This window comes from Schistocerca gregaria, chromosome 8 (genome assembly GCF_023897955.1).
Source record: "Schistocerca gregaria isolate iqSchGreg1 chromosome 8, iqSchGreg1.2, whole genome shotgun sequence".
NCBI classification, from domain to species: domain Eukaryota; kingdom Metazoa; phylum Arthropoda; class Insecta; order Orthoptera; family Acrididae; genus Schistocerca; species Schistocerca gregaria.
In genome coordinates, this window is record NC_064927.1 from 89,816,994 (window position 1) to 89,844,620 (window position 27,627).

The following is a 27,627-nucleotide window of genomic DNA, read 5'->3' on the forward strand; positions in this document are numbered from 1 at the left end:
TCAGAAATCAGAATTAACTACTGAACGAAAAAGGTTTCCAATTTGTTTTACTGGGAAGGCTTTCACAAGATGTCCTGGGAAAACTGTGCCACATTATTTTTGTCCCTGTGGCGGTGTCAGTTATCAGACGGAAAATGCTTCATTCGTCATCGGTTACCTGGAACACAGGCGTACTTGTGATTAGTCAAAAAGCAACAAGTGCCTTTAAGTGCACTTTTGCACATAAACAACGTAGATAAGATTTCACAGGGGAAAGAACAGTTTCTGAATAATCTATCCGAGGAACTGTAAAACGTGTCAGGGTTGCATATCTAGCTGGGACCTCGTTGGGACACTGAGATATGTGTGTAGAAGTGAAGTAAAAAGTTTATTTAATACAACTAATTTTTCTTTAGAGCACAATTACACGGAACTTGCTGCGGCAGAAGTAGTAAGTACACCATTTATTTCGGAAGATTTCACCTTTTTTTCAGCAAATCTTTTTTTCCCTTTTATACATTTATAAAACTCCATGCAAGTCAGCTTATAGTCGAACTGGGACCGTAAGATTGACATGATATATGTACTGGAGTGGCAATCATTAAAACAAAGGAGTTTTTCGTTGCGACGAGGTCTTCTCATGAAATTTCAATCACCGGTTTTCTCCTCCGATTGCGAAAACATTCTGTTGGCACGCACCTACATAGAGAGAAATGATCATCGCGATAAAATAGGAGAAATCAGGGCTCGCACAGAAAAATTTAGGGGTTCGTTTTTCCCACGGGCCGTTCGAGAGTGGAACGGTAGAGAGACAGCTTGAAGGTGGTTCACTGTACCATCTGCCAAGCACTTTATTGTGAATAGTAGAGCAGTCACGTAGATGTAGAGTCCACAGTTACTGGCAGTGGTCAAATGGTTCAAATGGCTCTGACCACTATGGGACTCAACTTCTGAGGTCATTAGTCCCCTAGAACTTAGAACTAGTTAAACCTACCTAACCTAAGGACATCACACACATCCATGCCCGAGGCAGGATTCGAACCTGCGACCGTAGCGGTCTCGCGGTTCCAGACTGCAGCGCCTAGAACCGCTCGGCCACTTCGGCCGGCGGCAGTGGTCACCAGTCCACTGGTACGACATCAGCGAAAATACTTTTTCCACTGTGACGTTGTGTGCGGATGCAGAAAACAAATACTCGCATAATTTTAGTTGTTGGAATTTGCGTTCAAGATTTGCCATTTCCTTAGGAGAGTAAATCCACCTTTTATTCACGATATGTTTAGATTTCCATTGTTCTGAGTCACGCTTGGTTTCTGAAAAGATTTTCAGATACATATATTCCTGAAAACAATTGTCCGTGAAATCTTCACACCATTTTTAGTCAGGTATAGTGTTTCCAGTCATCATCCAATCTGGGGTTTCAGATAGCGTCATCCAAACAAATACTTGATATTTTTCGAAAGAAATAGCCCATCTAAGTAATCAGATACTATGTTATAGAAAGTTCAAAAAATGTTCAAATGTGTGTGAAATCTTATGGGATTTAACTGCTAAGGTCATCATTCCCTAAGTTTACACACTACTTAACCTAAATTATCCTAAGGACAAACACACACACCCATTCCCGAGGGAGGACTCGAACCTCCGCCGGGACCATGTTGTAGAAAGCCATTGTGTTCTCCTCAAGTTTCGAAATCAAACTAATTATTTCTTGATTATGATTCACATTCTTCAATTTTTTCAAATTTATCTTGGTTTGCAGTTTAGTCCCTTTAATCTCCAAACCCACCAACCAACTAACCTTGGTTTGAATTACAGATGCGACAGACCTGTGCTTCCACTTCTGCAACTGCGGAAGTTCCACGCATTTTTTTCACATCCCCTTCCGCATTTTTATATTGAAAGTTTATCGGAACTTCCAACAATGCTGACATCGTCGGCGCGCGCACACACACGGGAGTTCGATGAATGGGGCGTGTAGAAACCGACACGTGTCCGTAGCGATTGTCGCGTTTATTGGATTATTACGCAGTGATCTCTGTGAAGAGCCGCGAAAGTATAACGTTTTCTGGCTCGTCAGTCTACTTTGTGTTGCTGTATAATATTACAGAGTTTTTTGTCGACAGTTTTGTGGTCTAACGTTAGTTAAAAGTGCAACAATGATACAAAAAACAAGTCTTACTTGGAACATTTTCGTTGAGATTAATGGTTTAAGTGACAAAGGCAAAATCTGTGAAGAAATATATTCGCGAAAAAGACACACCACCACCGCATTGAAGAGTCATCTTAAATCATTACATGTCGAGAAATTAGCAGAATTTGAGGAGCCAGATGACGTTATAACACTTTCAATGGAGGCGAAAAAGCAAAAGGTTAGTCAATATTTACATAATATTCTAGTCGGTATTAATAACATACTTCGATTGTTAGAGGTGAGCTCTGTCCACTGCTGCTGCAAAGCTTTTTTATGCGAAAGCTCTGATTGCGTCGTGTTGGTACAAGTCGATAGATATGCGCCTTTTCTCGTTGCTGCGAATCATTGAACGATGTAACATGTAACAGTCTGTAACATGTGACAGTCTGTGGTACCGAATAAATACACCACTGTAATACGTGAGCTGCAAACGTGTGTGTGTGGGCAGCACTACACGAAATTTAAACTGCTTTTACGTCCCTGTCTCTCATCTAATCCGAAGTGAGCACTTTAAAAAGTTATCACACTCCATATAAAAACGTTTCTAAGAATTTTATCTTCCATTCATCTACAGAAGAATGATGGTACTCACATAACTGTTTATGATTTAAACCAGTACCAATCACGTTGCAATTACTCAGTAGAATGTTAATTTATTGCATTTTATTCTCCATATTGCATACCGGTTGTCGGTAACTTCACTAGAATAAACACTAATGATGATGAATAAGTTACCGAAACCTAGTATCCAATATGAAGAATAAAATCCAACATTTATAAATTAATAAGCTACGGCAAGGTAAGTTTATTAGACGGTAAAAAGTCGACAATAAAATTTTACTCATCGAGGTACACGTCACTACGCTTCTCGCCCTATATACCCGCAATAAATACTTCAAACTTTACTAACTTGCTCTCGTTGTTCGTATTACGTTTAGAAAGAATCGTCTTGTCATGTCGCTATGGAAATGTGGAACTTCCCGATTCTACCGCGTGGTGCTGCTTCTATTGCTCCAGCCTCGTGCTACTGGAGAAATCCAGTGATGGTGCTAGATCTAGAAGATGCTCGCATCGTCAATACACAATACGTAATGCCATCTGTGGGATGATATTCTAAACACTAAAACTGTTCACGGTGTCTACATCTATATTCGCACTCTGAAAACCACTACGAAGTGCAAGGCAGAGGGTACGTTCCACTGTACCAGTTGTCAGAGCTTTTTTCCCCATTCCATTTGTGCACAGAGCGCAGGAAGGAAGATTGTTAACTGCCTCTTTGCAAGTTGTAATTCGTCTAATTGTCTTCGTGATTCCTATGGGAGCGATATTCCCATATTCATCACTTAAAGTTGTTCTTGCAGCTCTACAAGTAGGTTTTCGCGGATATCTTGCGTGTATCTTCAGGCGCCTGCCACTTCAGTTCTTTCGGCATCTCGAGACACTCTCTCATGGATCAAACAAACCTGTGACCTTTCCTATTTGGTTTGCGTCCCACACGCTTCAGCAATATTCTACGATTATGTCGAAAGAGCATTTTGCATGCACTCTCCTTTATAGATTGCCTGCATTTTCCTCGTCGAACCGCAGTCTGTCGCCCGCTTTATCTATGTGATCGTTCCATTCATATCCATATAAACTATTACACCTAGGTATTTGCCAATTCCAGTTGCGACCCACTGATATTATTGTCATAGGATACTACGCCTTCTGTTTTGTGACGTGCATAACTTTATGTTAGTGAACATTTCAAGCAAGTTAACAATCTATGCCTCACTTTGAAATCTTATGAAAGCCTGATTGAATATATGTGTATCTTATTTCGGGCAGTATTTCATTATAGACAACTGGATCATCTGTGAAAAGTCTGAGGTTACTATTAATATTGTTTGAAAGATCGTTGTGTACAATATGAACAGCAAGCATTCTAAGACACACTTCCCTGGGACACACTCTATGTTACTTCATCATATGTTAATGACTTCCCATCCAAAATAACATAGGCCTACTGCATCCTTTTTGCCACAAAATCCTCTGTCCAGGTGCAAATTTTGCTTGATAACCTATAAGATCATACTTCTGATTATAAGTGTTGATTGCCTTGATCCATGACTTTCATTGTGTCATGTGATTGAAGTTAGCTTTCATATAATTGATGTTTTCAGAATGCCTACAGGTTGGCTTGCGGAAGGTCATTCTGTTGGAGATACCACATTATGTTTGAGCTCAGAACATAATCTACGATTCTATAACAAATTGATATAAAGTATATTAAATGGTAGTTTTGTTGACCACTTCTACTACCCTTCATGTAGATGGCTGTGACCTGTGCTGTGTTCAGACTACTGGGCACAGTTTTTTGTTGAAAGGACCAGCAGATTATAGTTAAAAGATGGGCTAATTCAGCAGAAAATTCAGTATACAATCTGATAGGGAGTCCTTGAGGTTCTGGGGCTTTGCCCAGTTTTAACGATTCTGGTTGTTTCTCAGCGCAAATGACACTGAACTCATTCCACTGATCTCTTGAGTGATCCAAGGATTTCATTGGAGCAATTATCATTAATTTATTTTGCAAAGCAACACTGAAAACTGAGTTAAACATTTCTGCTTTTGATTTGCTACCCTCAGTTCCAGTTCTTCTCTCACCCACGAGTGACTGCACTGCATTAATTTATTTTGCAAAGCAACACTGAAAATTGAGTTAAACATTTCTGCTTTTGATTTGCTACCCTCAGTTCCAGTTCTTCTCTCACCCACGAGTGACTGCACACTAACACCGGTGCCACTAACAGCCTATACACATGAACAGAATTTTCTTTCTGTTTTGTGAAAGATTATTTCACAAAATTCTGCTGTGGAAATCACTGAATGTTCATGCATTGCTCTCTTGACAGCCAAACGTATTTCATTTGCCACCTTTCTATCTACAGCCCTTTGCTTTGTTTTACACCTGTTATGCAGTGGAGTGTATCTGTAGAGTGCATCAGTGTCTGTATACCATGGGTGGTCCCTGCCTGTATGAACTGTTGTCAGGGATACATATCTATCCAATGCATGGTCAACTGTTCTTTTAAACTTGATCCACACTTCCTATACATGCTCCTGTTCTTGGCTGATGAATGGGTAATTTGTGTTTCAATGGATAGCACTCTTATGGTTGCATAGGAAGTGAATTGTAGTTAATCAGGTGATGGAAAGTACACTTACAATGATGAAAAGAGCAACACACAGGAATACTGACCCAAATGAATCAGAACTCGATGAGAGAATCCTTTTATATACAGGGTGGTCCATTGATAGTGACTGGCCAAATGTCTCACGAAATAATCGTCAAACGAAAAAATTACAAAGGACGAAACTTGCCTAGCTTGAAGGGGAAACTAGATGGCGCTATGGTTGTCCCGCTAGATGGCGCTGTCATTGGTCAAACTGTTTTCAACTGCGTTTTTTTTTTTTTAAATAGGAACCCCCATTTTTATTACATATTCGTGTAGTACGTAAAGAAATATGAATGTTTTAGTTGGACCACTTTTTTCGCTTTGTGATAGATGGCGCTGTAATAGTCACAAATAAGTACGTAGTATCACGTAACATGGACCGTTTACCAATTGCGGAAAAGGTCGATATCATGTTGGTGTATGACTATTGTGATCAAAATGCCCAACGTGCGTGTGCTAGGTATTCTGCTCGGTATCATGGACAACATCATCCAAGTGTCCGGACCGTTCGTCGGATAGTTAGGTTATTTAAGGAAACAGGAAGTGTTCAGCCACATGTGAAACGTCAACCACGTCCTGCAACAAATGATGATGCCCAAGTAGGTGTTATAGCCGCTGTCGCAGCTAATCCGCACGTCAGTAGCAGAAAAATTTCTCGAGAATCGGGAATCTCAAAAACGTCGGTGCTGAGAATGCTACAGCAACATCGATTGCACCCTTACCATATTTCTGTGCACCAGGAATTGCATGGCGACGACTTTGGACATCGTGTACAGTTCTGCCACTGGATACAAGAGAAATTACGGGACGATGACAGATTTTTTGCACGCGTTCTATTCATCGACGAAGCGTCATTCACCAACAGCGGTAACATAAACCGGTATAATATGCACTATTGGGCAATGGAAAATCCACGATGGCTGCGACACGTGGAACATAAGCGACCTTGGCGGCTTAATGGATGGTGCGGCATTATGGGAGGAATGATAATTGGACTCCATTTCATCGATGACAATATAAATGGTGCAATGTATGCTGATTTCCTACATAATTTTCTACCGATGTTACTACAGGATATTTCACTGCATGACAGAATGGCGATGTACTTCCAACACGATGGATGTCTGACACATAGCTCGCATGCGGTTGAAGCGGTATTAAATAGCATATTTCATGACATGTGGATTGGTCGTCGAAGCACCATACCATGGCCTGCACGTTCACCGGACCTGACGTCCCCGGGTTTCTTTCTATGGGGAAAGTTGAAGGATATTTGCTTTCGTTATCCACCGACAACGCCTGACAACATGCGTCATCGCATTGTCAATGCATGTGCGAATATTACGGAAGGCGAACTACTCGCTGTTGAGAGGAATGTCGTTACGCGTATTGCCAAATGCATTGAGATTGACGGACATCATTTTGAGCATTTATTGCATTAATGTGGTAGTGACAGGTAATCACGCCGTAACAGCATGCGTTCTCAAAAACGATAAGTTCACAAAGGTACATGTTTCACATTGGAATAACCGAAATAAAATGTTCAAACGTACCTACTTTCTGTATTTTAATTTGAAAAAACCTACCTTTTACCAACTGTTCGTCTAAAATTGTGAGCCATATGTTTGTGACTATTATAGCGCCATCTGTCACAAAGCGAAAAAAGTGATCCAACTAAATCATTCATATTTCTTTACGTCCTACACGAATGTGTAATAAAAATGGGGGTTTCTATTTTTTAAAAAAAGGAAAGCATTTGATAACCGTTTGACCTATGGCAGCGCCATCTATCGGGCCAGCCATAGCGCCACCTGGTTTCCCCCTTCAAGCTAGACAAGTTTCGCTCTCTGTAGTTTTTTCGTTTGACGGTTATTTCGTGAGATATTTGGTCCGATCACGATCAATGGACCAAGCTGTATACTATATTCTGAGATTTTAAAGCTTATTATTTAGTGTGGTTGCATACTGAACTACAAGGCGTCAATATCTGTGCAGCGACAGTGGGTAAACTGTACCCAGCAGTAAAAATAATCTTTGCCTAATGACAATATTGTATGAATTATCATTGTTATTCATGATGAACACGTACTGGGCATTGTTGTTGTTGTGGTCTTCAGTCCTGAGACTTGTTTGATGCAGCTCTCCACGCTAATCTATCCTGTGCAAGCTCCTTCATCTCCCAGTACCTACTGCAACCTACATCCTTCTGAATCTGGCTAGTGTATCCATCTGGGCATAGTAGACTCTTAAGATGAAAAAGAAAGGGGCCCACCGTGAAGAAATTATCTTAATGGGACGAATATCGGCAGACGTGATGTAAGTGTACAGACCAACAAATGATTACAATTTCAGAAAAATAGGATGAGTCACTCAAAACAAAGAGCTTCACAAATTGAGCAAGTCAATAAAGCATTCGTTCACCTCTGGGCCATATTGTGCCAAATTCTGTCCAGTTGGCACATTAGCTAATCAAAATCCTTGGGTGCTTGGAGGGTCAAGTCCATAATGCTCCAAACATTCTCAACTGGGAGAGGTTCGGTGAACCTGCTGGCCAAGGTGGGACTTGGTAAGCATGAAGACGAGCAGTAGCAACTCTTGCCATGTGCGGGTGGGCATTATCTTGCTGAAAAGTCCAGGATGGCTTGTCATGAAGGGCACAGAATATTGCTGTGCTGTAAGGGTGCTCTGGATGACAACCAAAGTCGTTCTGTTATGAAATGAAAATGCAGTCCAGACCATTATTCCTGGTCATCGGGCCATATTGCAGCTGACAGTCAGGCTGGTATCTCACCACTGTCCAGTGCACTTACAGACACGTCTTCAGACTGAAATCTCATTGAGTGGAGCAGAACTGCCTTTAGTGATGGGTCCAGCTTTGAAATGGCACTGATGAGCAGCTAGGATATATCTGGAGATGCCCTGGACATCATTGGGATACTAACCTTACTGTTACCTTCATCAGCAAGGTCACTGAATCTCTTCACAGTTGAGAACATTTGAAGCATTATGGGCACAGCCATCCAAAAACTTCAAGATTTTGGCCATCTAACACACCAGTTGCTCAGGATTTGACATGATATCCCTCAGGAGGACATCCTACAATTCTTCTATCAATGTTAATCTGAATAACTGCTTACATGAAGGCCAGAGATGCACCAACAAGTTGCTGACTTGCTCAATTTTTGAAGCTCTTTCTCTTTAATAAACCATCCATTTTGTTTGAAAATGTAATCACTTGTTTGTCTGTATATGTATATCACATATACCATTTCTGTTCCATTTGGATAATTCTTTTGTGGTCCTTTTCTTCTCCTCTCTTTGAGTGTGTTTATATTAGACATAGTTGGTCAGCAGCAGTCATGACTTGCAGATGAGCTGAGCATGAATTTCCATCCACTTCAAGATTATGCTGAGTTTTATAATTTGCACATTGTTTCATTAGACCTGAAGTTTCAGTCTCAATGAATTCATTATATGTTGTGGCACAAAGGACTATCTGAATCAAAGAGTAACTTGAAGTTCTTGGAAAATAAATAACTAACTAAATAAATAAATTGATCTCAATGAATCTACTAATGATGATTAGTCAGTTGGGGAATAATAATTAAGAAACAGATTTGAATAAGAGGAATAATGTATTACCGTTCCTAACATTGCCATGGAAAATTTGTTGAAGTGTGCAGGTTATGCTGGAAATCTTCAGAGTTGTGGCCAGATCCATGAGACAGTGAGTATGAATAAAAATTTTCAGTGATGCCTCACATATTCAACTGAGCAATTTTGGATGGACTGATGTGAAGTTTGAGCATTGGTTGCATAAAGTATAATCAATTGTAATATTTCTATAATTTTTTGTGAGAAACAGTAGTCTCAAAAATGGCTAACAGATGGGTTGAGTGATCTTATTGTTTAAATCAATGATAACAGTTAAGAAATAACAGCAGATAGTGAGTGTGCAGGTGACAACAGTGAACCCTCAGAGTTAGTTATGACAGAGAATGGTTGGTTGGTGGGTAGTGTTTAACGTCCCGTCGACAACGAGGTCATTAGAGACGGAGCACAAGCTCGGTTTAGGGAAGGATTGGAAAGGAAGTTGGCCGTGCCCTTTCTAAGGAACCATCCCAGCATTTGCCTGAAACGATTTAGGGAAATCATGGAAAACCTAAATCAGGATGGCTGGAGACGGGATTGAACCGTCGTCGTCCCGAATGTGAGTCCAGTGTGCTAACCACTGCGCCACCTTGCTCGGTATGACGGAGAATGAAAACTCAAATATTATACCCAGTGCATGCTCATCAAGACAATTACGTAAAGGCACCGGTAGTTGACAAAAAGGCCCTAAAATAAGAAAATCATTTCACTGAGAGTTAGAGTTTAGACTTTTTGTGTTAAGACTATTTGTGTAATGGTGCCTTTTAAAATGTAATTTAGTAACTGCTGTATTTTTTCTGGCAGCCACTTTCAAGTAGATGCTTGAGTTTGCAACATTATGTTTCTGTTTCTCTGTTTCTGCTGACTTTGTTCTTGAAATCCATAAGGAGTTAAGTTTTTGATATGACTCTTTATTTTTAGAAGTTGACACATATATCTACTACTGAGTCCAATATTTTTTGATACTGTTCATATGCTCTTCTTTCTCATAAGTAGAGTTCTGTGCATGTTGTATTAAATTTATTGTAGCATGTATCAATCTTGCAGTTGACAACCTGGTACATAGTTTGTCAACGTGTCAGCTACTGGTGTACGGGTAATGTTAATTTTTGACTTTTTTTTATTATCGAGGTCAGAACAATACCTCCAGTGAAAAGGAATATGCTTAGCGTTCAGAGGAACAAATGCTGCATGTCACTGATGTTGCACTTAGTGGAATGCCTGCCACTGCAGTTGCAATAAGTTTCTGAGTTCCTCGAATTACATGAACATACAAAACCAGATGAAAGATGCCTAGAAATTGTGAGATGGTTGCAGAGATAGTTCTTACTAAATAATTGGAGGACATACTAGTACCCAGATTGTTACTATGGTTAAGATCAGATTCCCCATAAGAAAACCTAAGCTTTCAGATAGTGTGCACCACATGACTGAACAAAGGAAACAGAAAACATCCCTTTGAGCCTAATCACACAGGGAAAACTTGGTATAATTCTTTTCTTAAGCACCATCCCGATATTGACGCTAAAGTGGAACTAAATCTTACTTCATGTCTAGTGGGAGTAAAAGAGGAAGCTGTGAGGAGATGGTCTGCTTATATAAATAAATATTTTACAGAAAATAAATTTAAAACAAATTTAAATGAAACTTCTTTTTTCTTAACCCCAAAGGAAATAAGGTGTTGGAACTGAGTGAAGAAAAAAATGACTACTAACAAGTGAAAAGTGATGAAAAAGAATGTCTAATGGGTTTGGTAACTGGGAATACAAGGGGAAATTTAGCACCCCCATTGACAGCGTTGTAATACACTAGAACATCACAGGAGTTAGCAAAGAGTGTGCCAAAAGGTAATGGTAATAGGTAACTCTGAAATACTCTGTATGTTGAGCCAGATTTTCTTTGAATTTATAACAAATGGGGTCCATCCTTACCACCTAGAAAATAAAATAACACTATCAAGCATTGTGTTTATTGATGGACATGCATTGCATCTCATCTTACACACAGTAAGCTTTGTAATGAGTGTGGCATAATTCCTGTAGCTTTGTTTCCTTACTTTATACATCTTCTTCAGCCTGTGGATGTTGCTGTTTTCCATCTGTTACAGGAAAATTGGTACAACACAGTGCCTCAATAGAAAGTGGAACACTTGGATCAACGAATGCTTAAGAAGAGCTATTTTGCATCATTATTAGAACAAACTTTCAATGAGTTCATTAAGCCTTCCATCCTGCAGAATGGATTTGTAACAACTGGGCTTGTCCACCAGTGAGTGGCGATGTTACCCTTTCTGCTCATGGACCTACCATTTCTGAAGAATTAAGGGGACACAGTCATGAACAGGCTCAAAAAAATCTAATTTTTTTAGTCCTGATCTATGCTCCATTTATTTGGCTACAAAATGCTGTTTGTTTCATACAAATCTGATTATTAGATTCGGAGTTATTAATTTGTTCGTGAACCATGGTAACTAGCACCACGTTCATTTTTGCTGTGTCTTGCACAGTAGTCAGCACTGACTGTAGTACAACAATCATTTATGTCCCATGGATATAAATACTCTTTATTTGGGTTGCAAGAGAGAATTGTTATTCTGATGTTTGCGAGCCTGTCTGCATTGTCGACTATCGTTTGTCAGTTTCTTCATCCTAGTTGTTTACGTTTTGGTGATTCAAATGTAATGATTTTGTGAAATGTTATAACACAATGAGTAGAATAAGGAAGTTTGGATATAAGCCTAAGTTTCGTGGAAATAAATATGTAAAAATAAACCGCGAAACTGCTAGTCTTGAACAGAGGGCAGAAAATAATACTGAAAGTGAAGTCAGTGCGAGTGTCAGGGCTTCAAGCAAGAAGCTTCTAGGTGCTGCCATTTTTCCAAGTGCCTCTCAAATGCATTACAATGCAATATGTAGTGTGAACAGTGTTTCTGTTGTTATTGACACAAACATTCTGATCTCCATGAGGTTATTACGTGAACTTATTGAAAAACACACAAATTGTAAAAACTGTGGTGGAAACGTTACTTTGCATGAAGATGTGGTGAAAACCAAGGGAATTGTAATTTAGTTTTGACATGTTTGGAATGTAGCTGTACTGCCACTACAATGTCATCCCACGTAACAAGAAGCAGATTGTATGAAAACAACATAAGATTAGTGTATGCACTCAGATCTATTGGAAAAGGGCGAAGTGCAGGTGCTGTTCTTTGTGCAGTGATGAACACTCCTCCACCTCCAAGAATGTTTGATGTTTACAACAGGACTATTTGTGCAATTGTAGCTGAGGTAAAGGAATCTACAATGTTGAAAGCAGCCAAGAAGCAGTTCAGTTGAATGATATGAAATCTGACCCAAGGCAAATTTCTGCTGGTTTTGATGGCAGTTGGCAGAAACGTGGGCATACATCCCTAAATGGCATTGTGTCAGCAACTTCTTTTGGTACTGAGAAGGTTCTGGATATTGAAATTATTACTAAGTTCTGTGACATCTGTAGCAAAAATCTCACTATACAACATGTGTGCAAAAAGAACTATGATGGTTCTAGGGGAGGCATGGAAGTGGCTGGTGTTGCTAACATTTTCAAAAGGTCTGTGAAGTCAAGAGGTATCCTCTATACAGAGTATCTTGGGGATGGGGACAGTAAGGCTTATCAGAAAGTGGTAGAAGATAAACCTTATGGGCCTAGAGTCAAAATTAATAAACTGGAATGTATAGGACATGTACAGGAAAGAATGGGATCACGACTTCTAAAGATATGTAAGGGAAAAAAGTTAGGTGGTAAAGGAGTCATGACAAAGGGTGAAATAGACAGGATCCAGACTTATTATGGTATGGCCATTAGAAATAACTGCAATGATGTAGACGCAATGTGGAGAGCTATCTAGGCTATATTCTTTCATAAAATTTCAACACATGAGGAAGCACAACATAACCTTTGCCCACGGGGACCTGACAGCTGGTGCAAATTCAACAACCCAGCTACATCTTCCAGCTATAAGCACAAACATTCAGTTCCAGAAAAAATCCTGCTAGCTGTGAAACCCATTTTCAGAGACCTTAGCCAACAAGAGCTCTTGAAAAAGTGCCTCCATGGAAAAACTCAAAACGCAAATGAAAGTTTGAATTCTGTCATTCGGAGAAGGCTACCAAAAACTGTTTTCGTTAGAAAAGAAACACTAAAATTTTGTGTTCATGATGCAGTGATGTACTTCAATGCTGGTGTGTCAGAGAAGACTGATGTATTAAGACTCTTGGGAACAAAGGATGGTATCAATACTGAAAGGGGACTGAAAAAGATTGACATGGACCGTATCCGTTATGCTGATATTTCTGCAGGAAATGCTACCAAGGAGGCCAGGATAGCCAGAAGATCAAAGAAAAGAAGATAAAGATCAAGAAGCTGAGCCACAGTATAGCCCTGGAATGTTTTAAAAGTGTGTCTGTATGACATTGTATATTACTTTTTTTGCATGTAAAACTTTAGTACCATTTTTCTCAAAACTACATTTTTTGACCTTCTGGTACACTTTTCTCAAAAACTATGACTGCTACAGATATCAAACTTACAGTATCTCTTTTTAATACAATGATGATTAATTAGATAAAAAATAGACCAGTAGTGATAAAAAGAACAGATTTACAAGCTCCAAGGTGTTTAGAAAAGTTTTAATTTTTCTTATAGAACAAAAAAAATGTTTACTCATGAAATATATAAAATACATTAACCATTTTTTATGTGATTTGAGAATGATGTTTCAGCTGTACACAGTAAAAGTTTCAGGTCCTTCTCTCCATTAGTTACTTCAGAAAGTGTACCTGACATTTGCTCGTTTTAGCATTGATTCCTTATGGGAGTTCCCTCGTGAATGGTGAATTTGTTCTTGTTTCTTATCCTGCAAGGCCGAAATATTTCAAACATGGTTGTATTGTTCAGCATGTGTTTGAGGATGATGAAACAGAAATAATGGCTCTGAAATCCTGCAAAGTCGAAACAATGATTTTCAAGTTGAAATTTATATTAGTGTCATTATTCCATCACAGATTATTGGAAAGCTTCCTTTGCCACTCTTGAATATCTCTAATGAAAATTTAATTATTGACAAAGTTATTTAATTGGACAGATAAAAACTACTCATCAAGTGGCGGCAGGACACACACATAAAAGACAGTTGTAGTTGGCAAGCTTACAGAGCCAGTGGCTCCTTCTTCAGGCAGAAAGGTTGAAAGGGAAGGGAGAGGGGTGAAGGGAAAGGGCTGGAGAGGTCTAGGAAAAGGGGTAGATTTCAGGAAAGTCAGCCAGAATTTCTGGTCAGGGGAGACTTACCATACAGGATGAGAAGGAAAGACTGATTGTTGGGGCTGCATTGGACAAGAGTTGAAAATCTGAGAACTTATTAGCTCATGCATGATGTCTTAGCAGTAATCTAGTAATCTGTGTCTGCATATTACCCTGTCTCCCACCTTTAGGTTCTCAGATTTTCAAATCTCATCCGATTCAGTCACCAACAATCAGTCTTTCCTTTCCATCCTGTATAGCAAGTCTCCCTTGACTTGTAGTTCTGAGTGACTTTCCTGAAATCTACCCCTTTTTGTAGACCTCTCTAGTCCTTTTCCTTCACCCCTCTTCCTTTCCCTTCAACCCTTCTGCCTGAAAAAGGAGCCACTGGCTCCGAAAGCTTGCCAATTACAACCATCTTTTATGTGTGTGTTCTACTGCTGCTTGGTGAGTAGGTTTTTTTCTCTATCAAATGGTTCAAATTGCTCTGAGCACTATGTGACTTAACATCGATGGTCATCAGTCCCCTAGAACTTAGAACTACTTAAACCTAACTAACCTAAGGACATCACACAACACTCAGTCATCACGAGGCAGGGAAAATCTCCGACCCCGCCGGCAATCGAATCCGGCGGGAACCTAGGTGTGGGAAGCGAGAACGCTACCGCACGACCACGAGCTGCGGACTTTTTTTTTTGTTCTCTCTATCCAATTAATTAATTTTACTAATGAACATTTCAGATATGAACTGCAAAACAGTATCAACTTTGATTGTGAAGTTCAAAATAATGCTATTTTTGTTTTGTGTCAACTGTTAAATATTTTGCATTTTGATTACTGAAAATTCTGAGTTCAAGTAGTGTGAACTGCTGATAACTGCAGTTATATTTTTGTTTACATTTTTATTTGCTATTTGATGTTCCATAATATTGTGAACAACTTGAGTAGAAGAAGAAATCAGTTGGTAGGACACATTCTGAGGCATCAAGGGATCACCAATTTAGTATTGGAGGGCAGTGTGGAGGGTAAAAATCATAGAGGGAGACCAAGAGATCAATACACTAAACAGATTCAGAAGGATGCAGGTTGCAGTAGGTACAGGGAGATGAAGAAGCTTGCACAGGATAGAATAACACAGAGAGCTGCATTTAACCAGTCTCTGGACTGAAGACCACAACAACAGAAACATTATGAATTACAACATACACCACACCCCAAAAGACTAAAGAACCTGAAGATTAATTATGTTTATACTCGACATTCATTTGTATTCCTGAACATCTAATAGATGTAGTTTCATTTCTTAAGGTGCCAACTACCAATGCCTTTACCTTATCATAATACATAAAACATTGTCACTGGGTGAAAATAATTTTTAATGCTGCATACAGTTTAACCAGCTGTTGCTGCATCATTACCAATATGCCATGGGTCAACTGCACCCACACTAAAGAACAAACTTAAAAAATGATAAAAGGCTTGGTGTGTGAAGATGCAGAGAACAGAACAGTTCACCAACAGTAAGTGATTAACATTGCATGGAAGGAAGAAAGATAAAGTTTTTGCATCCCATTGAAGATAATTTCGTTAGAGAAAGAGAAAGAGTGCGTGATCAGATTAGTGAAGAAAATCAGCCATGCCCCTTCAATGGAACCATCCCAGTATTTCCCATAAGTGATTTAAGTAAAACACAGAAAACCACAATCTGGGTAGCCACGGAGAGATTTTAACTGCTGTACTCCCAAAAAATACAAGTCAAAGTGCCTTAATCACTGTTCCACTTCACTCAATAATATCGCAAGGAGATATTCTATAGGGATAACCAAGTGTGCCCTATCTGTTAGACTTATGCCTACCTTATTCAGTGAATACTGGTAAAACAAAGAAAAAATTGAGGCAATTACCTGTATAGTGACAGGTTGCATAATTGGCATATGAGTTTGATTGGGGAGGAATGATTCGTTTCAGCAAAATGGATTTCATATGGGTCATACTGCTACACCAGTGATGAACGTGTGAAACTAGTGGATAGAAGACAGACCTGTAAGTATAAAGTGACAGGCAGGCAACAGACTGCACAATGCAGCCATCTTGTTTGCAGAGACAGACTAGACTGTACAATTTTGCCCACAGTGTTGGTTCCATGCTTTACCTCTGTAACATGTGTGGATCTCTATGCATTAACTATTCAACAATGTCACCTGTACATAGGACTGGTGGCATTCATGCCATTGCATTTAACTGCCATTTTGAGAGGTCACAAACATCTTAGATTGCACTCCGCACTCAAATACCATCTCTGACAGAGTTAGTGACAAGATGTAGTAATAACATAAGATAAAAATTCTCTGTAGGGGTTTGGACCCTTTTTTCAGCATTCATTGTACTCTGGATAATGTTAACCATAATTTTTTTGAAATCTTTTAAAATAAAGCATGTAACAAGCAATAAGAAATTCTTACCCTACAAGTTATGAGGGGTAATGAAACAAAAATGACACAAATGGAAAAAAGTAAGTAAACTGTTTATTATTTCAAAAGTATTCACCATTACTGTTAATATCTTTATCCTCTGTGAGACAAGAGGGTCTTCATGAAAATGTGTGATTTCCTATGGATCCATGATTATATCCAGGTGTCTCACCCTTCACCCCAAAGAAATCAACAGCCATGAATGTCTTTCTTCAAGGTTCCAAAAATATGGAAATCAGGTGGGGAGGGTTTGAGACTGTATGGAGGATGCAGGTGGGCTCACATGTTGCAAAGGTTGTTTAGGCTACATTGCAGATGTTTTGCATTGTAGTCCTTACATGTCCTCCATATAGTCCTTACCTCTCACCATGGAATTTCCATATTATTGGAGAACTGAAGAAAGATATTACTGGCTATCAATTTGCTTCAGTTGAAGACGTGCATGCCTGAATACAATCATGGTTCCATAGGTAACTGCAAAAAGTCTTCCATGTCTCACAGTGAAAAGTTATGACAATTACATTTGAAATAATAAATGGTTTACGTACTTTTTTTTCCGAACTGTCTTGCTTTCACTTGAGTGCCCTTATGTCTTAGTATCTAGATTCATCACTATTCTGATATATGATTTGTCTCTGCCCTCCTGCTGATTTTTTCTGAATTTCACATACAGAATGATTCTCTGGGAATGTGTGAAGACCCATGTTGATTCTGTACTAGAACTTACAGCAGCTTCAACTTGAAGCTTTGCATCAATCTAAATTGTTAGTCAAAGATCACGTGCATTCCCTGTAATTGTAGGCATTTACATATTGTAATATATATAATCTATGGTATTAGGCCCAATTTAGACAGAAGTATCCATCTTCGCCATGCAGTTACTGCAAACAATACTGTGTGTATCTCACTGAGTTTCAATCTGACATCTTTTCTAACCAAGGCATTCAGCCACTAAGTTGTCCAATCTCACAATGCTGGTAAATATATCCTGTCACCTCTATCTACAGTTCATCTGTTAAACATGCAACATCAGCAGATCACAGTGGCCAATGCTGCAGACAACAGCATACATGGATGTATGTCCTGGAGGCCAGATATCTGGACTTAGGTTTCCTCTTTACACAGTTTCTATTGCCACTGACTTTTCTGAGCTCTTGTGTAGTCTTACAATGTCTGAAGATCATAACAAACAGAAACAGAGCACACCCTAACTCAGGGCTGGGATATTATTCTGATTTTCTTAAGGAATCAGACATTAATCTGGATTGGTTTGGGGCTACTGCAGTAACTCAAAATGAGGTTAACTGGGGGGACTTAAAACTCTCTTTTCCCCGTATGAGTATACTGTTTTATCCTTTATGTGAGTGGCTAATACATTTATGTAAATGATTTAGGAGTAAAGCAGACCACTCACTGAATAGCAGGCACATACAAAGGAGAACGAAAACTTGCTACTTTTTGGAATGCACGGATGGCACCAACAGTGTGGAGCAGCACACAATGAAGTTTTTTTGTAACTTCCACCCATCTATACTTCAATGTCACTTCTCTTCCATATTTCAACATTCATCTCTCATACATGGCACAGACAGCTGTGAAGATTTGTTTTTGTTGTGCTACTACATGATGCACAATCATGTATGTCAAGTGACATCTTATTTTGCAGAATAGGATTTTATTATCTGTCTTTTTAAAAGTGTCTGTGTTTTTCATTCAAATGGATAAACTAGATTAACATGCCATCACAAATTCTTCATTTTGAATTATGTGTCAGAACATGAAATTCATTCAAAGTGCAAGTAGGCAAACTTTGATTAGGAATTTGCTCTTTCATTTTAAACAATTATAAATGAACTATTGAAATCAAATATCTCTTGAAAATGATCCATGTGAAAGATGTCCCAAAACTGCAGTCGTGTAGAGGTGCCCAATATGGTATTTGACGAGTGGCAAATAGAAGTGTGTACAAGAGTTGACACCGGAGCCGCATCGCAAACCCTGTTCTTGGTTTTACCTCACCCCTACAATTAGAAGTAAGTCTCACTCAACTCAAAGCCTTTCTGACCTGCCTCTGTACTTCAACCTTGCAAAAATTATTGAGTTAGTGCATAAGTTCATAGCATTTTTTCATAACTTTAATAAACATAACATATACACATAACAGAGAATTCAGTCATTAATAATATATTTTCCTTCACTATTTACAAAAATATGCCAATGCTGGGGTAACTTTTTGCACCTGCAGCTGCAGAAATCACATTTTTTTAGGTGAAGAACTCAGTGACCTGTGATCAGAGTGCACTTTTATCCAGAAAGTAATTTTTTTGAAGGATTTTTAGCAGAGAGCAGAAAAGGTGAAAATCTGAGGGTGAAAGATCATGTGAATAAGGTGGGTGAGGAATGACTTCCCAACACCATTATAATTGTAATTAAAATATCTCTTTGAAGATGTTACACCATATGTATTATTACTTTATTATGTATAGTGAAAAACTGACAAGTCACCTATCTCACAATCTTTGATTTGTGTAAGGCATGTTACGTGGTAATAAAAATGGAAACTCCTGCATAGTATTTTTTGTCAAACTAGCTGCATGTGGCCTTTATCATGGAGTATAACTTCATGCAGTCTTCCTGGTCACTGTTCTTGGACTGCATTGGCAAGACATCTCAGCTGTTGACAGCCAATGTCAGCAGTGTTTGTTACACCTTAGGGGAGCAATTCATAGTACACTACACTGTGGCTGTTTCACCAGATGCAAAAATTTATATTTTGTGAATGCATGCAGCTCTTTGTATGGGGAGCTACTGCATTGTTTGGGCTCAACCATTTCTTTTTTTCCTTACAGTACATAAAGACACCATTTCTCATTGCCAGTAATGATACAGGAAATTGATGACAAGCAAGAAGAGATTCACATGATGCGTGATGATTTTTGTTAGGTTAGGTTACGTTATTATTGGGTTAGAGTATGTGGTATCCATATACCCAATTTTTGAACCTTCTCCAATGTCACACATTAGTGGATTGGTTACAGTTCATCACATTTGACAGTTTTCAAGTACACTGATGCGGGTCGTTGAGGATAAATGCATTTAAACAGTCTTTATCAGACAGCAAAGTTCTTCCTGAATGTACAAAGTCACCAATGTCAAACCAATGATTCTGAAATTGAAAAACCATTTTCTTACTGTGCTCTGTACAATAATATTATCCTCATACAGGGCACAAATGTTTCTGGCTGCGTCCACCACCATCATCCCTACTGAACTCAAACAAAAGAATATGTTGGGAATGATCTTATTTCTTCACATTTTGTAGCATCCACAGCCCCATTCACTATCTCCAAATGACAAAATGTGAACTGAAACAGTAACAGTGAACTACAGACAATGATGAATGGTAAATAAACACATAACAACTGGAATACCAACATGCAAAACAAAAACGCTTCAAACATATGCACCAACCTAATATTTTCCTCTCCCTCCTGAGAAAGGAACTAACAACTCTGAAAATGAGGATAGAATTTTTTTGTACTTTTATATGTGTCTGTCACCTGGCCAACCTTTCTACTAGGCTGCAAATAATTTGACAAACATCCCCCAGGCTGTGGCTAAGCCATGTCTCCACAATATCCTTTCTTTCAGGAGTGCTAGTTCTGCAAGGTTCGCAGGAGAGCTTCTGTGAAGTCTGGAAGGTAGGAGACAAGATACTGGCAGTAGTACAGCTGTGAGGACCGGGCGTGAGTCATGCTTGGGTAGCTCAGATGGTAGAGCACTTGCCTGCGAAAGGCGAAGGTCCTGAGTTTATGTCTCGGTTGGGCATACAGTTTTAATCTTCCAGGAAGTTTCAATTTGATAAGCTGCTGCAACATACTGTTGGTACTCAGTGTTGAGAACTTACAGTTGAAATTATGGCAGCTAATGAGTTAACAATTGTTTGCAAAATGCTGACAGTAATAATATTGAAGTAGGAACACATATAGATCACTGTTTACAATTCAGCCAAGCAATAAGTCAGCTTTGCCGATGAACCTGTGCGCTATGTTCATTGGGAACCTATACGACAGTATTGTGATATGATCTTGTGGCTGTGGTAAATATCGTTAGCACAAGTACTTCTCTCATTTTCCATATCACTGAGCTTGAACACAGGTCCTGGAAGGTGAACACTCCCCAGTGGTATGAGTGCACTGCCTGATCTTGTGACTGCGGGAAGACAATAGACTTGGGGCCCACTTGAAAATGAACTGATTGCGGCTTAATCTGCAGATGGCTGTATTCTTCATAGATGCAACAAAATTAAATTAAATTAATGGAGCCAAACTAACTTTGTGTGTGCATTGAAGGGGTGCTTGTGTTAAGCTCAAACTGGGTGACCCGTGGCTAGCAGAACAAGACTGAGGAATCCTGTCTGCATGGTACCAGTCCTCAGGTCTCACTGCCTTATCAGAGTCACCCCATGATGCATGCCATACCAGCGCCAAAATTTAGCCTTACAGTAAATCTGTATGCTGGCAGGTGCTGGTCACTGCTTGCTTTGTGCCAGTTGTGAAATGCCATTCTGCCATTAACACATTTCTGATGAACAGCCGCAACAATAGGAATACCCAATGAAACATGACAAATCTACTGTTATTGGAACCACATATTGTAATTTGTTCAGAAATATCTCATGCTATTTAAAAAGTCCATACTTTTTTCAGATGTAGGAGCTGTGTTACAGTTGAAAGGTTCTGCAGTACGCTAACACAGCAACACAAGGAGTTTAACTCTTGGTTGCAAATTGTTACAGGCTAATTATAATAGTAGTAGCAGAAGGAACATTTGTGTTGCTGGAGACACAATAAAAATTATTAATTAATACTATGCATTTCCAGAACCCTTCCAGATTTCAATTGGTCTCAGAATTAAGAAAGTTACATTATGTACATTTCTATGAAGTTTAAGGTTTTTGACAATGTTTTCATGTGATATCCATCTGTTAGCTACACACAGGGTTCATATCTTTGATGAGCTATTACTATTCTTTGTCATGCTGTTTTACCACAAAATCTTTTACATTAAATTTCTGTTTGAAACAAAAAAGTAAACTGACTCATTAATTAAATTAAAAGTGAAAAATGTTGCAGAATACATTTAAAGAATTATAAACGTATTGATAACTGCTTTCTCCTTATTTTTGTAGTTCATTAAAAATACATTAAAACTGGCTGACTTGATAAAATCAAACACCAAGTATAAAAATGTATAATGTACATGAATATTTAGGAGCAAAACTAGCAGAAACTGGAAATTAACACACAAACTCAAAGAAGGCCAAACTGATATGCAAAATCTGGCATTCATTTACGTGTAAGAGACTACAATTCATGATATTCTGAAAAATTATGACAAAATAAATCTGATTGCAAGCAGTTCTGATTCATCTTAAGATTTGCCAAAGTGAAAGGCTATGAAAATGGCTACATATGTGGAACTGGCTAAAGCTATGTTGGAATTGTTTCAGCAGAAAAGGGCACAGGGTGCACAAGTATCTGGCCCAATATGTGATGAACAGGCCAGTTCTTCTACAAAACATGGGAATTGAAGGAGATTTTAATTCATCTTCTTGTTGGTTAACAAGTGCAGATAATAAGGCTGCTTCTAGATTTTGTAATGATTTACAATAGTGTATTGCATGAGAATATTTTCAGTTGGAGCAATTATACAATGTGTACAAAAGCAAGCTGTTTTGGAAGTGAAGAAAATTTATAGAGGAAATCTGCTATGAAAACTTATTGATGAAGGCAGCAACAAATACTTTAGCTTTTGAGACAGAGCATAGTGCACATACTTATAAATCAAGGAAAGGAAACTCTGTTGTGTTAATGGTATGGGCTCATATAAAGTTAAATTTCATAAAATAGGTAAAGCTTAAAAAAAGTGATGTTTCAAAGGCAACAAATTGCACAATTTACTCGGCCATAATTTTCACAGAAAGGGGCCTGGTAGGACTGCACAATATTTTGAATGTGGTTCCATATCTGCTTTGTGCCACAGGTGAGAGAACCTTTAATACTGAAGGGTCTACCTGCCAGGCTGTATTGTTACTGGACAACGCACCATAACATCAAAATCAACTTTTTCTGAAATCAGTTGACGGAATGGAATTTGTAAAATATTTACCCCTTAATGTGACAACCTTAATTTAACCAATTGATGAAAGTGTCATTGCTGTCGCGATGAAAATTTTTTGAGGAAATCTGCTATAAAAACTTATTGATGTGGGTAGCAATCTTCAAACATTCTGGAAACAATTGACTATGCTAGATGCAATTTATGAAGTGCTGAAGGCATGGCATAAGGCCAAACAATGAACCGTAGCCAAGTCATGGAAACATATTCATCCTAAAATTGATAAAATCAGTGACTCCATTGATGAAGAAGACTACTCATTAACAGTGTTACCTGCTGTTTTGAAAAGCACCCCAGGGTGTGAAACTGTTGACAAAGAAAATATTTCTATGTGGTTTAATGTGGACTGAACAGAGCCAGGACATAAGATATTGACTGATAGTGCTATTGTTCAGCAAGTACAAAGGAAGTCTGAGGAAGTGAATGATAGTTACGAAGACGGCAACAGTCCTCTAATTGTAGAGACAGTAATCAGTCGTACATCAGAACTTCAGTGGGCCGAAGGTTCACTGGACTACATGGAACAACAAGAAGGTGCTCTCATTTTTGACAAGTCGTTGTTGCGTGAAATTTGTAGTGTGATGTGTGAAAGACAAGCCACCTCACTGACACTGAAATCAATTCAAAATTATTGTGTTTCTAAATAGTGTAGCATAATGTGAAATTGGCTTGCACTCTATTCTTTGTAAGTACTGTATTCTCATACATAATATGCTGAGCATAGTAGAATTCATTATAAACATTAGTTAAGAGGTTGCTATTATGACATTGTAATTAATTTTTGTTATTGAACAACTATAATATGTTACCACATACTTTAATTGTGAATTATCCACAGAATTCAATTATCCGTGGTTTTCAAGTCCCCTGTTACTGCAGCTGATCGAGAGTATACTGTATATCTAACTGACTTTTTTAGGTAAAAACTCCTTTGTAAAATATAACCTAAAATTTTATGTACTTAAACTTGGTTCTGATGTAATATAGCAGAACAGTTTGGTTGCAACATGACTGCTTAAAATTCTATGTCTCTATTGATACCAGTCTTTTCATTTATGTTTACTCTTATCATCTCTTATTGTGTAATTAAAAAGTTCACTTTTGCTTTCTAGTTTCGAGATTATGCACAACTCATTGAGCATCTATGGGAAGTCAGAATCAACTCTTATTTACACTGACAAAACAGGTTTTGTGAGGGATACCTGCCAGGAACTAATGCCAAGTCTGATATGACAGAAATATTCACCTTAATTTTGAAACTTGTTTTTAGAAAGACCTTCTAAAGCAACTGAGCTCAAGAAAAAGGCAAAAATACTTTGATTTTGACTGTTAATTTTATTTAGAAGAAAATGTTTTAATTACCGTTAATTTAAGCATCAATAAAAATTCATTCATAATGTTCATAATATGTTCCCTAGACAGAATTTGCTTTCAGCTTTATAATTTTTCATCACATGATATTGTTTCATACAAATGACATTAGCATTCTGTTTGGTTTTTATTTTGGAACTTTTCTAATGAATTTTGTTTTTGTGTGATTTTAATCCTCTACCCTTCCATCAATAAATATATTAGAAACACAATTTGCATGCTGTCAGAACTGGCAATTTTAGATTGACTCTAAATGGATACAGTCAGTAATCTGTACACATTGCTACTAGCATAGCTTAAAATTATATGAAGCTCAATTTGAATGGAAAGACACATTGTATGTAATTTTGACTTATAAGCTGTCTTGGACAGAGTGTCATCAACAGATGTAGAACTAACTTCGAGTATGCCCAGTGAAGTGTGTCAGGACCCTTGCTGATCATGTTTTACATTATTGACCTTGTGTGCAATATTAATAGAAATGTCAGATTATTTGCTGTTTCAGAGAGATGCTGAAGAAACTGAACTGCCAGACTCTTGAAGACATACATGAACTATCCTGAGAAAGTCTGCTTACAAAATTTCAAGAATCAGCTTCAAATGATGACTCTAGGAACATACTACAACTCCCAATATATTGCTGCCACAGGGATCATTAGGACCAGATTAGATTAATTACAACATGCATTGAGGCATTTAAACAATCATTCTTCCCAGGCTTCATATGTGAAGGGAATGGGGAAAACCCCAAAACTGGTAAAATGCCCTTCACAGTGATTTGCAGAATACAGATGTAGATGTAGATAACTAAGGCGATGTCATAACAGTTACCATGTTAAAAATATGTTAAAAACAGATCTCTTAGTTGGGAGTGACAGTATTGCCACAGTATTGATAGGCTGCAGCAAGGTGTAGGTGTATGAATTTTCAAGATGAAAATTACTGTCTGAAAGTGGGAACACTGATGCTGCAATATATTTCAGTGCACCTCATTAGCATCGTTGCTTATGAATGGAAGCCAAATAGTCAAATAAGGCACAAAGCATCATTTATTACATCCAACCTCAACTATAATTTTATACATTAAATGGAACCATGGACCTGCAACCCTGAAGAAAAGTACAGACGACCAAGATAAGTTTATTCACAAGAGTTGTGAATTTTGCTGTCTATAGTAGAGGAGGTTCTTGTAACCGCCATTTCAGACATAGATAAATCTCATTAGATTACTGAATAAATTAATTATCTGAACAATATGAGAGCAATGTTATCCACATACTTCAAAGATAAATGAGCTACTCATGCTACCAAGCAAGCTGTAGCAGTGTTATATTTACATATTCTCAGGAGTGTAAACATGTGCACACCCACAGAAATCTCCACTTACCTGCTTAGCAAATGTTGATCTCATGGGCCTGCGCAGAAGAGCTAGTGTCTCTCACAGTGGAATCACAGAGTGTGTTGCTGGCTCGAGTGCTGTGCTGACCTGTTCAAAGCCACTCTCTGCAATCTACAGTGCTACACACCATGCATATATTAGGCAACAAATAATATACATGTGCAAACAGGGTCTAAGGTGCAGTAGAAATAAAAAGAAGAAATAAAAAAAGCAAATCATAATTAATACACAGCTAACATTCTGTACACAAATTCCAAATTTTGTTTCTGAGATAAGATTCAGTTTCTTATCTGCCAATGAATATTCTGATCCAGTCCATAATTTATATTTGTGCATGGATAAGTTTTGCCTATTACAATTTACAGGATAGAAAAGAGATGTAAAGTTGTAACTTTTACTATAAACACATGTAAGGGTAATGACTGGGAACAAAAATTGTAAGAGAGTATTCGTAGTAAAAAAGAAAAACTCTGAAGAAGGAAGTAAATACGGGGTAGAAGTGCACTTTGATAAGACTGTACCTTGTGTCATTGTAATCAGGGCAGCTCGGCTCTGACTGTATACAATTTGTGTGGGGTCGACCTGCCTCAGCAGAGAAACGCTTCGAGTGAGAAATTACCTACAATGCAGACAATGTCTCCTTATTAAAACTGTAATCAGTAAGAAATTTTGTGAACCATTAAGTTGGTTTCCAAAGCAAATATTACAACAAACTTTACTGATAAACTCATGTGACAGTTACTTAAAATGTTATTTATCATTATAATCACATATTGTCTGATGAACTGTGTTATTTTTCTCTGTTTATCAATAGCTAAACTGTATTTTTTTACATTAAACATTATCCTCTGAGATACAAATGGCCAGTAATCTGGAATGAGGGATAAGATATTAACACAGTAACCCAATGATGTTTTGCAAATATCCCCCACCCTTCCTCCACTTTAGTACTTTTGCTTCTGGAGAATTTTCAAAACATGCACAGTCACAAATGCATCAATCCCAAACAGCTAAATATACAGCCAACATTATGATAAAAAAATATTGTTCATAAGCAGTTACTGAAAACTGTTTATGGACGTTTGCCATAAAAAACATACAAGCCAAGCTACGACACTGGATCTACCGTGCTTGAGATCAAAAGCAAACACATCAATATGCAACACACATACATTTCATGCTTTTGGCCCATATAAACTGCATATTAGAAAAATGCAACTCTGTAAAATAATTTCCATGCAGTTCGTATTTGTAAAACAACTTGATGATTACTGGCATAACTAAATGTTTTGAAGCTGATATTGATGGTAAAATGTGAAACTTTTTATAGGAACACTGTAAAGTATCCAAAACAGTCACATCAGCCAAATTCAGTCTTAAGCTTTCATAACTGAGACTCTTTACTTCAAAAGATAAGGAGAGAGAGAGAGAATGCAAACTGCAAGAAACTGAAAATTAAATAAACAGTTAAAAAATCTGACAATTACGACTAAGAATCCATATTAAAGTCACCTGCACAAGTAGCACTAAATAATTTAAAGCAACCAATTCAATATTTTACAACTGTTGGCACCTCTCTCTTTTAACACTTCTTGTCATCATTCCCGACGGACTCTAAGGCCGTAAAACTCTCGACTTCTACAAACAGTGGAAGCTATGGGTTGGAACATCAACAATATTAGGAAAAGGATACATTGCTACTCACCATAAGGTAAACCCACAGAGCTGGAGACAGGCACATTGGAAGAACTAATACACATTACAGCTTTTGTGCTATCACTGGCAGCCTCAATCGGAATGAATTTCAGACGGAGCTGTCAGTGATAGTGGTCATGTGTACATAGGATATGTTTGTTTGTGTGAATGTGTGTGTGTTTTTCTTTGTTAAAG

The 27,627-nt window shown here is 38.1% G+C and overlaps 1 protein-coding gene across 1 annotated transcript in view; it reads right to left on the bottom strand.

Moving 5' to 3' along the window:
* The window catches only part of LOC126285033 (diacylglycerol lipase-alpha), a 591,792-nt gene that overhangs the window by 270,448 nt on the left and 293,717 nt on the right, over positions 1–27,627 (bottom strand). The window lies entirely within an intron of this gene.